The sequence below is a fragment of the Anas platyrhynchos genome, chromosome 7, assembly GCF_047663525.1.
Source record: "Anas platyrhynchos isolate ZD024472 breed Pekin duck chromosome 7, IASCAAS_PekinDuck_T2T, whole genome shotgun sequence".
NCBI classification, from domain to species: Eukaryota; Metazoa; Chordata; class Aves; order Anseriformes; family Anatidae; genus Anas; species Anas platyrhynchos.
Genome location: NC_092593.1, coordinates 37,478,760 through 37,493,099, shown reverse-complemented (window position 1 = coordinate 37,493,099; position 14,340 = coordinate 37,478,760). Strand labels below are relative to the sequence as shown.

The window sequence follows — 14,340 nt, the reverse complement described above, 5'->3', positions numbered from 1 at the left end:
AAGAAATCCTCTATCCTGTATGTAACTCCGTGTGTGTACAAGTCATTTTGGCTGCCAATTAAGAAAGCTCTGGAGAACATGCTTAATCTTAAAAATATGTCCCTGTTTATTCAAAGGAATAATGTGGGCTTAATGTCAAAATAGTGTCTTTATACTTTCTGACCAGGAAGGGGACTCTTCCTATACTTAGCTATGTAGCTCCAGATTATCAGTGCACGTTATCAGTGTTTTTGTTTGTTTCTTTCTTTTCCTTGGAAACAAAGAACTCTGAATAATTCCCTGATCTGTCTTTCCACTTTGGACTGTAATCTACCTGATGTCTATAATGTGTTACTATGTAATGGAAATATCTAATGTGAGGCAGCCTGGTGCCACTATAATACAAGTAATAAACAGCAATAGCTCATAAGACAATCTAATTGTTTTTTTCTTCCTACAAATAAAGTCGGTAGCAAGGTATTACATTAAGGTGCAAAAAGAGAGAAAAAGATACATCATGGTTCATACATTTTCATAATTACTTTCATGATGAACTGCAAGTGTCCTAATTTATGTGATTACATGATCAAGTGAAATGGATCTCTTTAAAAACAGTGATCTGCAATTACTGGAGACAAAACTGCACTGCATTCACCATGCATATTTCAGCTTGCCATGAACGAGATTTCTTTAATGCATTTTAGTCCAAACATCTTGCTTAATCATTTTGCACAGGATTAATAACTGTTAGAACAAAATAGGAGAAGTGGAAAGGATTCTTTCACACAAAATACCCCATAATGTATGTGTATTTTTAATTAATATTATATCCCTGTAAATATAATTAGAGTTGTAGTTCACTTTGAAGCTATTGGAGCTGTTCTCATCACACAGTCAGGCTAGGAATACATTTATGTACAAACATCCATATGGGAAATTATCCTGACCTGGTAGTTCTTTTCTCTTTATCCTATTTATCTAAAATAGCTCCCAAAATCTAAGTGCAGAAATGAGTCATGTGGAGAAGATATCCCTGAAGTATTCTGGTGTTCTGTTGCTGGTCACAAATACATTTTTAATGTCAATTTTCTAAAACATTGTGCCAAACACATGATGAAAATGGCATTTTTCAGGATACACAGGACTCTGCATTTGAGGAAAGGTGAAAGCAATTAGTACAGCTTGAATCCAAAGCCAGACGCTCAGACAAGACGTGCCTTGCCATATTCTTGGGCTGTTGGGAATTCACAGAGAGCTGTGTTCAAGTATTTGTTTGGTGAAGCTGAAAGCGGGACAAAACTCATGTTTTGACATGGCATGAGGACATTGATTTCATAAGTACAATCCCCCCTTTCAAAATACGGTGTTGCTGTTTGATTTGAATACAAAATACTACTGAAAGGGAGAGGGAGTGGGACACCTCATCTGAACAATAAGAAAATCTGATCTTTTGCCCAGGGGTGCTGACAAAAGCAGCAATGGAGGCAGTGAGACCCTTCTGGGATATACCCTTTCTAACACCAGGTGTCCTCAATGCAGTCATCCTGGGAACTTTTTATACTTAATGGCACTTCTACAGAATGATTCATTAGACCTAATTTATACAGCTCTATTAAAGTGACACGTATCAGTACCTAGAAGGCCAGCTCCTCTCCACTTTGGATGAAGCCAGGATGGCTGTTTCAATATAAGCAGTGCAAATGTCATGCTTGGTCAGACGAAGCAAGTTTCTCTCTGTGGTTAGCGTTTTTCCTATATCGCAAGAGAAAATGAACCACTAGAAGGACCTCCACAGAGCATATCATTATCACCTTAGAGCACAACAATTTACAGAGGTCTGTCTGGTATTTCAGAAACATTTTCAAATGTTTTTACTAACTTACGATAAGGTCAACATTCTTGATTTTGTGATTAATGCCTCATGCTAAGATTAATTCACTCCTGCCTTACTCTGCTTTGCACTTCATGCCATGCCGTAAGTGTTTCATCCAGACGCCAGGCTGCTGGAGGGAAGTATGCCTGTGAGGAGGGCTCCTGCGAGCACCTGGACCAGGCTGGCTTTTGGCTTTGCTTGCTTTGGGAGGGAGGAAGTATTCCATTCATCAGCTACAGGACGGTTGGCTATGACCAGCCCTTGCAGAGGCTGCTCACAGGTTATTTTCCTGGCCTCCCTGCACTCCTCCAGTTATGCATCAATACATGGGAGCATCAAAATCCAGTCCTTGTTTTTTACAAGATATTTTGAGAGCCTATTACTGAAAGCACAACAGAGAAACAGACCATTACAGTAAAAAGCTCGCTGGTGGTAAAACTCCATACTGACTGCACATTGCAATATGTTGGAAAAAAGGCAAAAAGGTTTTGTTTCATCTGTGTGATTTAGTAAATAAGATGCAGTTTGTAAAACCTGACAGTGAGTCTGGTTGATACAGTGGTAGTGCTGGGTAAAGAGATTTCTGCTATCATGCTAATGCCTACATCTTGCATTTAGTAGATTGTTATTGCTTGTATGAAATACAGGTCATTAGAAAATAATGAAAGCATACGGGAAACAGAGCCTGAACACAAAAGGAAGAGGTAAGAGAAATTCAGAACATGAGAAAAGCTGTGAAAAATAATAAGATCATTCAATTGTATTTTCTTTGTAGCCAATGTAAATCTACATCTTCTTCGATGGGAAGGAGGCAAACAGCCATTGTAAAAGTATAATGACAGAAGAGTTTTTAAGTGAGATTAACCACCAGAAAAGCAAAAGTCATTGGAACAAAACAGACCCCAAAGGCTAACATGTATCACTGGCCCTAAACCCCAACAAAACAGCCATTTGTTAAATTGACTTAGAGCCTCCCCTTACAAAAGCCCTACTTCCCAGCAAGAAAAACAGATATAATACTTTCCCTGGGGAAAGCGAGACAAATGCCTTTTTCTTGCTTCACTGTAAGGCATGCAATGCCAAAAGGAAGATGCCTTACAAATGTTTTCTCCTCTAAAACTAGTGTCATACTGTAACACCTCTAATTTGACTTTCTCAAGATTCTGGGAGCCAGGGGGTAATTTACTGAAAAGAGGGTTGATCAAAAAATGTTTGCTATGTCAAATACTACAAAGCTGCGACCCAGCAAAAGCTAACTCCTGCCATTTTAGTCACTTTTCATCTCCTACTCCTTGGGTCGGTCTCATCTTGTAACTCAGCATGTCAAGTACAGTGGGAGATGTTTGTTGGCCTTGCCCATTCAAAGAGTAGAATTTTAGATTGAATGCCCACAAGATACTAGAAAACAGAAGAAAAAAAAAAAAAAAGAGTATTGGCAGGCTAAAGCTAGCTAAAATTCCAAGACATTTTCTCATGAAATACTGCCTTCAGTCCTCAACTCCATGAGGTAATATAAATATACTGCTTTGAACAGTTGTTATTTTACACCTCCAGACATAATCCCGAAAATGGAGTTATTTTAGTTATTCTTTAAATAATTGCAATTGCAGAGAGGACATAAATATGCTAGTGGTGTGCAATGAAATCTGAGATTTGACATAGATCATATATTCCCAGTGGAGAACATTGCAATTGATTTATTCAAAATGCAACCTATCATTATAAGTCAAGGACTCTTAGAAACATGAGAGTTTTGAATTAAAATGTCATTTTTCTCCTTTAAAAGTAGAAATTAACCATCCTTCTTTTCCTATGTATAATATGGATTGATCTACACAAGTTTTTTATGAAATAATGGGCTTTGATGAAGACAGTTGCTTGTTAGGATTGTTGTAAACTCATTGTGCTAGCGCCCTAAGCAAAATTGGCTCAGTCTCCATTGCTAGGAAAAAAAAAAGAAAAAGAAAAAAAAAAAGCTCTATTTTCTAAAACAAGGAACTGGCATATTTTAATTTATCCGCAATGATTCTATATAGTGAGAGTAATTTGTGGAGTGGTCTATGTTTAAAAATATAGGTAGCTCATTCATATGAGGGGAAGAGAGGTCCCATGATGAATATACTAATTTAAGTCTTTAAGAGAGCTACATGCAGGTTGTTGCCATGCTTCTGTTTTACTTATGATCTGAAAAAGGGATTGGTGCTTAAAGTCTGAGAGGTATGACTTAGGTATTGAAACACAGAACTACAATTCTCACAACCTTGTTTTAATCTCTGGAGGAATTTCATGTCATTGTCTCATAAGAATTATTGAGCAAAGGCTACTTCCAGACACTTTTCACTCACCTTCAGAGTTTGTGTGAAGCAGTGATTGGTAAGTCGGTAATGAACATAAAGAAATTTCAGAAACTGACAGACTTTTTGGAACACTTTCACTGGAATGTCTAGTAGCGTTTTAAAAACAATTAAATAGAAGATAAAGGACAACAGAAGATAACTAGTTCTTTGGAATTTGTTTAAATTTCAGGTATTTTGCTTAGCTTCCTGTGTTAACACTGGTTAACACATCTTCGATGTATTTCAATTTTTGGTATCAGAACTATTATTATTTTTTACAGTTTCCTTACAAATGTTCAGCATCTCCTTCAAATGCTGAGAACTCAGAAGACTGGATTTGCTTTTCCAAGTACATTATTATGAGACACAGCAAATCATTATTAGAACTCTAGTCCTATATATTTTTAAAATAGCACTGCGTAACTGTTCTGGCAAATGCCATTGCTGTTGTCTTAGGTCTTGAATGGGCAGTATCTCAGTTTAATGGGCTCCTCATAAACCAGTCAGGAATTTAAAATTAATTTTTATTCTACATTTCTGAGGTCATTTTAAACTTCTGGTCCAATGAAGGCAAAGTCTTTTTCTTTTCTAAGAAGACTTCTGAGGTTTAAATTGTACTCATTTTTGTACAAATTAATCACCAATTACTCAAATTTTGGGAAAACCTATTACTAAAGAAGACAAAGTAAATTCAAAATTGTCAGGTAAATTTAGCACTTTTACATGTACCTATATTAAGCTTTTAGAAGCTGGGAGCCTAAACATTAGGATTTACAGAATACATGCACATCAGCATAGGGATGGCCAGTTGGAGATGTCTCTGCTCTGAGGTCCAGGCTGGGCCATTTGCAGTCTTCATTTCACAGAGACAAGAAGTGCACAGGCATGTGGCACTTTCAGAGAAATCTGTATGGCCCTGGGGTCTTTTTTTCTTTACTCCATTTTTCAGTAAGACACAATATCCTAATTCGGTTAGGTTATGTTGAATACTCTACCAGTGCAGTTGATTTTCCTGAGATTTTTGGTAATAAAGAGTGATGCACACTGAAGTAGACACACATTTTTTCTTGGCTGCTGTTTGGAAGAATAATCATTTATATAAAACATATTTTTCAGGTTTTTCCCTGTGAATTTTTTAAGGATTCCTTTCACCATATGTAGAGACAAAGAAAGCAAATGATGCTGACAGCTATTGGCCTAGAGAGGTTAATCTCTTTTAAATGAAATGTGAGGCCAGACCTTTCTTGTTAACTATAAAATATTATTCCCACAGGTTTTCTTATTTTCAGTCTTAAATATCAGGTTTTCACTTAATTGCTTGAGCATACTTAGGCTGAAGACACTTATTCTGAAGAAATGTTATGCATTCCTATTGTTACACTTATGTACTGTACACTTCATTCATTTAGAGCTGATAAGGCTTTAAGAAGATTTCTATGGAAGACCTTGTACTGCAAGGTCCAAACCATTTTTCTGTATACTTAGGATTATCTTCTACGACTTTCGTGTTATGCTTTTATTGATTTCATGTTCCTGAATAATCTTAAAATCCATGTTGGGATTCCTTTGCTTATTCAGTTATGCATAAAGTTTTGAGGAAATATGCTTTGATTTTTATAGGGAGGTCATTGTGTACCACGCATTTTGTTTCTCATTTTGAGATACTGAATGTCTTGGCGATAAGATGTGAGCATACTAAAAATCAAAACAACAATTTGAATTGTGACCCAATGTAAAATTTAAGAATGTCAGGCTGTATGAGATACAGAAACTGATATTATAGCAGTTAGGCAGTGGGTATGCATGCACTTTTAACTCTAGGGAGACAACCAAAAGGCAACTCAAAAGAGGATACTTCCATTTTAATCTACTTGTGTTTACATTTGCATACATTCTTACACAGTATACACTACCCTGCTGTAAATTGTTTATGATGCTTTTATTTGCTTTTTATTCATTCTTAATATATGTAAAAATACATGCAACTGTAAGAAGGAATCCACACAGATAGTCCCTCCAAGTATGAGTATGCAGGGCTGAATAGCCTGGCAGGTGAGAAATCCTTTCTACTTTTACCTGATCACTTTGAGTATAGAATTGTGCAGACCCCAAAGAAGGTGCACCATCACAGAGCCAGATGAGGACAGAGTCTTCAGGTTGCTCTGTGCAGTGCATAGAAGTCAGGTAGTTGATTTCAAAGCTACCCAGGGGTGTAAGCTTACAGACATATTCTATACAGAAGCCTATAAAACCTTGCCAATATATGAAAAAATAACTAAACAACCCCAAAGACATCCATCATCAGAAAACATTCAGCATCTCAAAGATATAGGTCTCACTCTTTATATGTACATACCCTCTTTTAATACTTTGCATTTTGATCTGTTTTGGAATTATGTTTCATTATGAATATTCTGTCTTTGATTGATAGTTGGAGCTGACACTGTTAATTAGGATTTTGACCTCACTTCCTTTGAAGCCAATGACAAAACTCCTATTGACTTCAAATAGCACAGGATAAAGCTTTCAAGAAGAAGCTTTTATTGTACTCATACCAAATAAATTGCTCATACCTAGACACTGCTAAAAGATGAGTATTCATAGAAGACACTGGAAGTCAAAGATGTCTTGCATTTTGCTACACAGGCTTCAATTTCAAATGTTTTCAATATTGTATGTTGAAAAGATAGTTAGTTTCAAAATGCATATATTTGTCATTTGAAATGAGATAATTGCCAATTGAAATTAAAGCATTTCACAGAGGTATGTTCATTTTGTGTTACTGTGCATTCCAAAATATCACGGACATTTTGCTACTGGCTTCTGTAAGTCCCAAAATTCATTCCAGAAACCTGACAGATTTATGGAAAGTAGCTTATGCACCTCCCTCCCCCTCCAGCTCCATAGAACAATACTGTATTTATAACATCTTGTTTCCTGCAGGCACATACTTCCTTTTCCACGGAAGGAAAGAGGTTATTAACAATGACCCTACTGTGATGTGAATGAAGGAGAACATCAGCAGGACAATTAATTCTTCCATGAAGAAAAAGGAAAAGATGTAAGACTGACGCATACAATGCACTTCCTATGAACAAAACTGGTGGGGTATGTTCAATGGGACTGGTGTGGAAAATACATTAGTAGATACTTTGAAGTGTGGAAAAACTGGAGACATTCATATAATGGGGTTGCAATGATATATACTTTTTCCACATCTGAGCTGGCACCCACAGATCTCACCCTGCTTTGGCCCGAGCCACAGTTCATTTTCCACACAGCTGTGTACTTATGCTACTTTGTGGGGTTGTTACAGTACAGTGTAACTCAGAGGCAAGTGCAAACAGGGAACTTCTAAGATCCTTGAGGAGAGAATGGGCATCTAAAGCAGATTTATTCATAATGACATACCTTAAAGTACGGAGAGAAGAAACATTTATGTGTAAATTGACTTGTAGAGTTTGCATGTATAAACACTACTATGTACAACTCTGTTGTGAGTCCTAAGTGTGAGTCCTCTCCCACTCAGAACAGCAAGTCTCAACATCCCAACCCTAAAATTAATATAGTATCAGGTTTTATGCAAGAGTTATCTTCCAACGGATCACAAATCATTTAAAATTACACTGACAAGGGTAAGGTGATTTATTTTTTTAACTACAGTATTTCAGATTTATTGGAATATATTTGGGATTGTTCTGTCACAGTCAGCATATGTCAGGTATCTAGTGATCTTCACCAATAGGGTTTTGGGTCCCTGATAAATCATGCCTGAAATTAGCCCTAGAGGGAGGCATGCCTTAGAGAAGCTAGATAGCTGAACTGCAACAGCCAGCAGATAATCCCTTTTCCATGTTGTGGATTTGGCATGGTGGCTTAGGAACTTCACATTTGATACTCCTGTATACTTCTGCATTTTGTTCTCTCCAGATTGCTTTTTGACACTGATACAACCCATGCCATATCCAGGGGCAGTTATAGCCTGTGTCAGCCTACATGTTTAAGAGGAAGAGCATCTACTTCCACTACAGCCTATATTTCTCTCCTGTAAACAGGTACAGGACCAGATGTAGAGGGTAGATAGTCGTTACCACCTACCACGTGTATATGATTAAGGAAATAATCGTGATCTGCACTGTCCAAGTTACAGCCCTACACTTCCCAGATGAGTTAAATTAGTACAACTGTGGCCTAATTAAACCACATCTCTTGTATCTTAATTTTCTTCTGGTATATCTGGTTCAATCGGCTTCTGCTAGTGGATTTACATTTCCATTTAGAGTATCACACCAGCCTTGCAGATCAAAGTGGACATTTATCATAGGCCTTTTCAATGAATAGTTATGTTATAATGGGATTCTCAAAAACTAATTTAGAATACACCAGCTTACATAGATCTTGTTTTCATAGCAAGTTGCTTTTAAATAAATGTCCAATAATGCCAAGAAAATGAATAATGAATTTGCATAAAATGAATTTTTAAAGTCTTCTAAGTGCATTCAGAAGTACATTTATTTGATGGGACATATGAGGGGATTGGAAAAAAAAAAAGAAAAGTCTCTTCTGCCTATAAAGATATATGGTGGTTATCAATTAATGAGAAAAGATGTGTAGTATTATATAGTTACTGATAAAAATTTAAGAACAACAGAAGTCAATGATAAAATAATAGCTAGATCTGCTTAGATTATTGTCCAGGGAAATGTAATTGTATTGTTGAGTCAGTTTTAATTTCCATAGTACTTAAGCCCATAGCAAAGAAAAAAAGAGGTTGATGAAAACATGAATGGAAGGATGTAGAATTACCTTATGAGAGTGTATGAACACTTTCTTAAGGTCCTGACCACTGTGTTTTAATGGGTTGTTGATCAATTTTCTACTGGAAAAAAAAAAAAAAAAGTGCCATACAAGTTTGCTTTGGGGGATTTTTCATTAGTTTAAGAGGTATGCAGCACAAATACTTTTGGTGTTTAATAGTGTGACTGAAAATAAGTAAGACAAAAACACCTGGATCATTAGCTTGCTCCCTAAATAGGATAGGGGTTCAGCTGAACTTTGTATGAAGTATGAGTGTACTGTAAAAATCTTAGTAAATATGATAAATCTCCAATAACAAGAATATCACAATGTCATTATGATTAGTGTAGTTCTAAAACAAACTGAAATGGATGCTCCAGGATAACATGAGTGTATAATTTAGTTGCACAGATTTAACTTATAAATTACAAGCTAATCATAATAGTTTACCAATCCTATACCTGTGGACTTCCAGATATGTTACAAAATATATTATTATTATGACTACTTATGACCTTAGAAATTTTCCGTTTCTGCTGTCATAGAGCTCTTATTTTTATATACATTTATGTTTCTTATCTTAAAATGGGGATAGGTTTTCACGAATAAAAATATTTAGCTTTTTCACAGTTGGCAGATTGACAACAGGTTAGAAACAGTCAACAGAGAGATTGATTTTTCCCACCTTTATACTAGTACTCCACTCAACTTATATCTCTAGGTCCTATGAACTGTGTGTGCAGCATGGGCAGCCTCTGTTGTGTTTTGTAGCCAAAGACCTACTTCAAAGAAGGCTTTGTTGAAAGATATTTATGGTGGACAATATTTTACAGATGAAACAAATCTCTGTATAAAGTTGATTGTCCATAATGGACAGGAATTGGGATAGATTAGCTGTTTACTTTTCATTAGGTATCACACCAGCCCAAAGTGCAGGCCACAGCAGTGTCAAGTGGTGATGTGTTAAGCTACAACTTCCACCCACTGCAGAAACTTCTCTGACTTTTTTTTTTTTTTTTTTTTTTCTGTCTTACCTGAATATCTAGAAAAATAAGAATAGGTTTCAGAAGGAAAGCAGAACAGAGATCTTTCAAGAACTTCAGTGACTTGTTTTTAAGAGAAAGAAAAGCAACTAATGGTGAGTGAGTTCCTTGTTGTGTGCTAATAGTTATTATACCCATGAGATCAACATTGTTTAATCTAGTTGTACTACTAGAAGATTAGAAGACTTGACTAACAGATCCATTCCCAACACACCAAAGAGACTAGCAGACTTTAACAAGAAGCTAGTGAAACTGCTTTGAAGCAGTCCCCTATATAGATTAATTTCTGATCAAATCTCTATATTGTCAGCATAAATTTCCCCAGACCTTTGTATATGTGTAAATAAATAATGTAATGTTTACTTATATTAGGATCGATTATAGCTATTACTCCTTCTGCAACACAATGAGGGGATAAACCAAGGTCTTCCAAAGTGATTGGTAAAACTGTATTTTGTGATATCTAGGAGCCCTAAAGAGAATATAAGGTTAATATTTAATTCTTGAGAACCAGGACTATCTGAAAGAATACTAAATTAAGCATCAAAAGAAGCAATCATAATTATTACTCTTTAAAAAAGAAAAAATCTTGACTCACGTGACTGCAGGGTAGATATCATCACAGCTGAGAATACTCTATAAATATGAAGTTCCTGAGCCTCTTGAAAAGTCTGCAAGGTAAGAAACAGTGACACTGTAAATTTTACTGTGTAATTCTGCTGTGTACATATTCATGTACAATACTGAATTGATAATGACACCGCTTTTGCATCTGGTTAGTCATGCTACAAAGGCTTAGGGGGAAAAATGTATCATCAGGGATGAATTTCCTGAGTGTTTTACTTCTGCAGCATTAGTGGCACTTCTGAAGACTCAAATGGGATTATTCTTTAGTTATTTCAAATGCCAGGCTTCCAACACAAACCAAAGTAGTAAAAGTATATTCCTCCATTATTTCCAAAACACAAACTTATCTGAAATTCATTTTCAGTTAGAAAGAATTTCATTGTAAACTGGTCATTCTACATGTATCCAAGTTTATATTCACTGAATTCTATAGAGCTACTATTCCCTAACAGTGCTAGAAATGCTGAAGTAATGTCTGAGGTGTACAAGAAATCAGAGCTTCTGTTTTCAAACCATATGAACTGCCATAAAACATCAAGTTAATATTCAGCTGCTATATTTATTATAGATGACAAGAGATAATAAGGTGTTATTAATACATAATAAGTATCATATATTAGGAATGTAATGAAGATGCAGCCTCTGACTTTAGAACCAATTATATCATTCCAATGTTTTAAGCTGAAAAAATTGCCTGAATTTTCCTAAGAGTTCAAAAGGAATAAAATCAATACTTCTTGAATATTTTGTTTTGTAGATCTGCTCATAACGTTGCCAATCTTTCTTGTGAATCTCAGTAGTACTTTATAACTGAACTCCTAGGGACACATGAATATATCACATACCCGTCTTTGAATTTAACAAAAGGATGTTTTTGCAAAAAGGAGGAGTGAATATGGGACTGTACCTGCAGCCTAGGAGGTTTGAAAGCCAAAAGGTGAATTCAAAGCTATGCACACACTGTGCATAGACCAGCCTTCTGGAAGCCTGATTGAAGCAATTTTTGTGCTTGGAAATAGCAGTGCTGTGGATGATTTAGAATACCCTATTTCCTCACTTCTTGCTCCTTGAGCAGATTTTTCAATATTTTCTTTCATTAACCTTTAATTAAGATTTTAAGACTTTGTAGCTCATTGGAGCAGCTCCAGGTTCCACTAGCAGGTAAATATTAATATTATTCATCATTGTCATTCAAACCCAATATTCTCTTCTATCTCTGTTGTGTGTTCATATCAAAAGAGTATCCAATTGAAAGCGTTATATTTAATTAACAACTTAGTTTGCCTGTGGTAGTTCAGACTAAATATTGAGAGGAGGATTTACCAAGTTTACTATCTTGAAAAGCTGCCGAAAAGGAAGATGCTACCTGAAATAAGGCCAATAACAGAAAACCTGTGATGGGCTAGAGTTTACCGTTGATAATAACTGTTACTATCACACATTAATAAGCACAATTATTACCACATGACAGCCATTAAGAATAGCAGCGTCTCACACTATATAGCATCATTATTCATTTTGTGTGGTGACCAAGACATTGTAAAATAAATCTTGTCATGCCTTAGCCACAGTTGCACCTAAATGTTATGTGAAGCCAGAAATTAAAACAAACAAACAAATAAACAAAAACCAATAACGCCATCCCTGTTCTCTATTAACTCTATTATACATGAATAGAAATATCTGGATGTGTGCTTTTGTGCACTGGAAATATTTGTTGGATCTTGAAGAAGAGTAACAACCTTAATTTAGGTTATACAGGTCAAGGCAACTGAAAATGCACCACAATGATCCAGTGTTTCCTTCAGCAGGGGAGTGACAGCTTCCTTCAAGCATGGGCTGCAGCTCTCCTAGAACAGTCTGGCACTGGTGGGAGGTGAGAGGGGAAAAGCGACACAGAACATTGCAGAGCATCTCCATACCTACGGCAAAGAATCCCATAGCTTTTTCTGTCATTGTATCAAGTGGATGTATCTCCTCCTGTACCCACTACCGAAGATGCTGAGGAATGAAAGTTATAAATAAAAACCTGCAGCAAAGCCAAGGAATCTTCTGCTGGTGTTAAAAACATCTGAGATACTGCAAAGCTACACAAAGGGAACACGGTAATTTAAAGCAAGGTACAAAAGGACTATAAAGGACTATGGAGGGTTTCAGAAGTCTCTTGCAAAACAAAGGCCTCACTCTTCTGAATTGACAACATTCATCAGCATTTTTTTTTTTTCTACACAATTTAAAAACGAATGAGTTGGCTTGTTAAGATCAAACAAGGGAAATAAGGTACTATGTGTTTAACTTTGCTTTCTCTGCTGTCTGTGCAATTATTAATCCAGTGTAGGAAAAAAAAAATATCTTTAAGTAACCCAAGACTCATGTCACTTATTAGGCCACAATATACTTTGAATGGTTATTTTCTACTTTTGATTAAAGGTTTTGAAACATTTTGAATAAGTGAAATTCTAACTCATTCCTGCAAGCACTTTTCTTGCAGAGTAAGGGAAAAACTATAAAAGCATGGTAGCTTCTGGATTCCCTAAAACTCCTCCTTTCATGAAAATTACAGTGGCCATCTAGTAGAGTCTATGCACCGAATAGAGAGTCTGACTGTTCCAGGATCTGCTTTTCCCTCTATTTGTGGAAACAGATGCCTGGGGACAGCTTCTGTCATGAGAAATAAACCTCACCAGCCAAGTAAAAGTGGACAAGCAGGAAGCACATTAAAACGAGCATCTTGCACTCTGAAAGGAGGGTACCAGGAGTTGATCCTCACTTTCTATGGCAGACGACATCATGCCTGTTAAATGAGCATTTGGTTAATAACACCTTATCTCATCTCCAGAGAACCTGTCTGGACAACATGACTGCTTTTTGCTTGATAGCAGCGTTATTCTCTGGTGTAAAGAGACAAACAGTGTTCCGCACAGGCAGAGCTTAGGCTACCCTTGAGACAGAGCTTTGCATCATTGCCATTTAAATAGTGGGTTTGTTTCTGAGGGTTTGCATACATGGGAGCTCCTTCTCCTTCAGGAAAATGCAGAGCTGCCCTTGTGTGCCTTGTGCCTCCTTCTTCAGAGGAATCCTTACGCCTGTTTTAGTTTGGGGTGCCCTGAGCCAGTGCAGAGCCCCACCAGCAGCCCGCTGCTTGGACCTGGCAGAGCACTGTCTGTGGGGTTTGTGCTAGAGCTTCTGAATGATTGGGCTCATAACCACACTGAAAGCTTCCTGGAATAATATTATCTCATTTTTATAGCATACAGTATATCTAAGAAATAGGCTGTTACAAATGCAGTTTATGTATTTAACATTGGAAACTAAAGTGGGTTTGCAGGGTTGTGAACAATAATCCATCAAGTCTTTTAAAACTATGCCTGGTTTAAGTTTGTCTGAAGTTTCCTTTAAGCCCTCTAAAGCCTTTGAACAAGCTCCTAGTTTGTAGGCAATGAGCAGTGAAGTCTGATGATCAACAGCAACCTTCTCTATTGCTGAAATGAACCAGAAGTACATAATATATGACTAGCCAGGGTGTCTGGCTTTTAAACTGGTACCAGCAGGAATTACTCTTGTCCCTTTGGAGGGACAGATAACATCATAGCTGAGATTTGTAAATCTATCCGTTGCTCATCCCTCAGTGCAATTTGTGCTTCTCTGGTTTTGTGTCTAGACCCTCGTGAGCAGAGAGCCCAGC

At 36.7% G+C, this 14,340-nt stretch overlaps 1 long non-coding RNA gene across 1 annotated transcript in view; it reads right to left on the bottom strand.

The window, feature by feature from the left end:
* The window catches only part of LOC106017808 (uncharacterized), a 498,210-nt gene that overhangs the window by 260,029 nt on the left and 223,841 nt on the right, over positions 1-14,340 (bottom strand). Inside the window, exon 4 of the long non-coding RNA XR_011810505.1 lies at positions 10,627-10,699. This is a non-coding gene — a long non-coding RNA (uncharacterized lncRNA). The remainder of the gene's footprint in view (positions 1-10,626; positions 10,700-14,340) is intronic.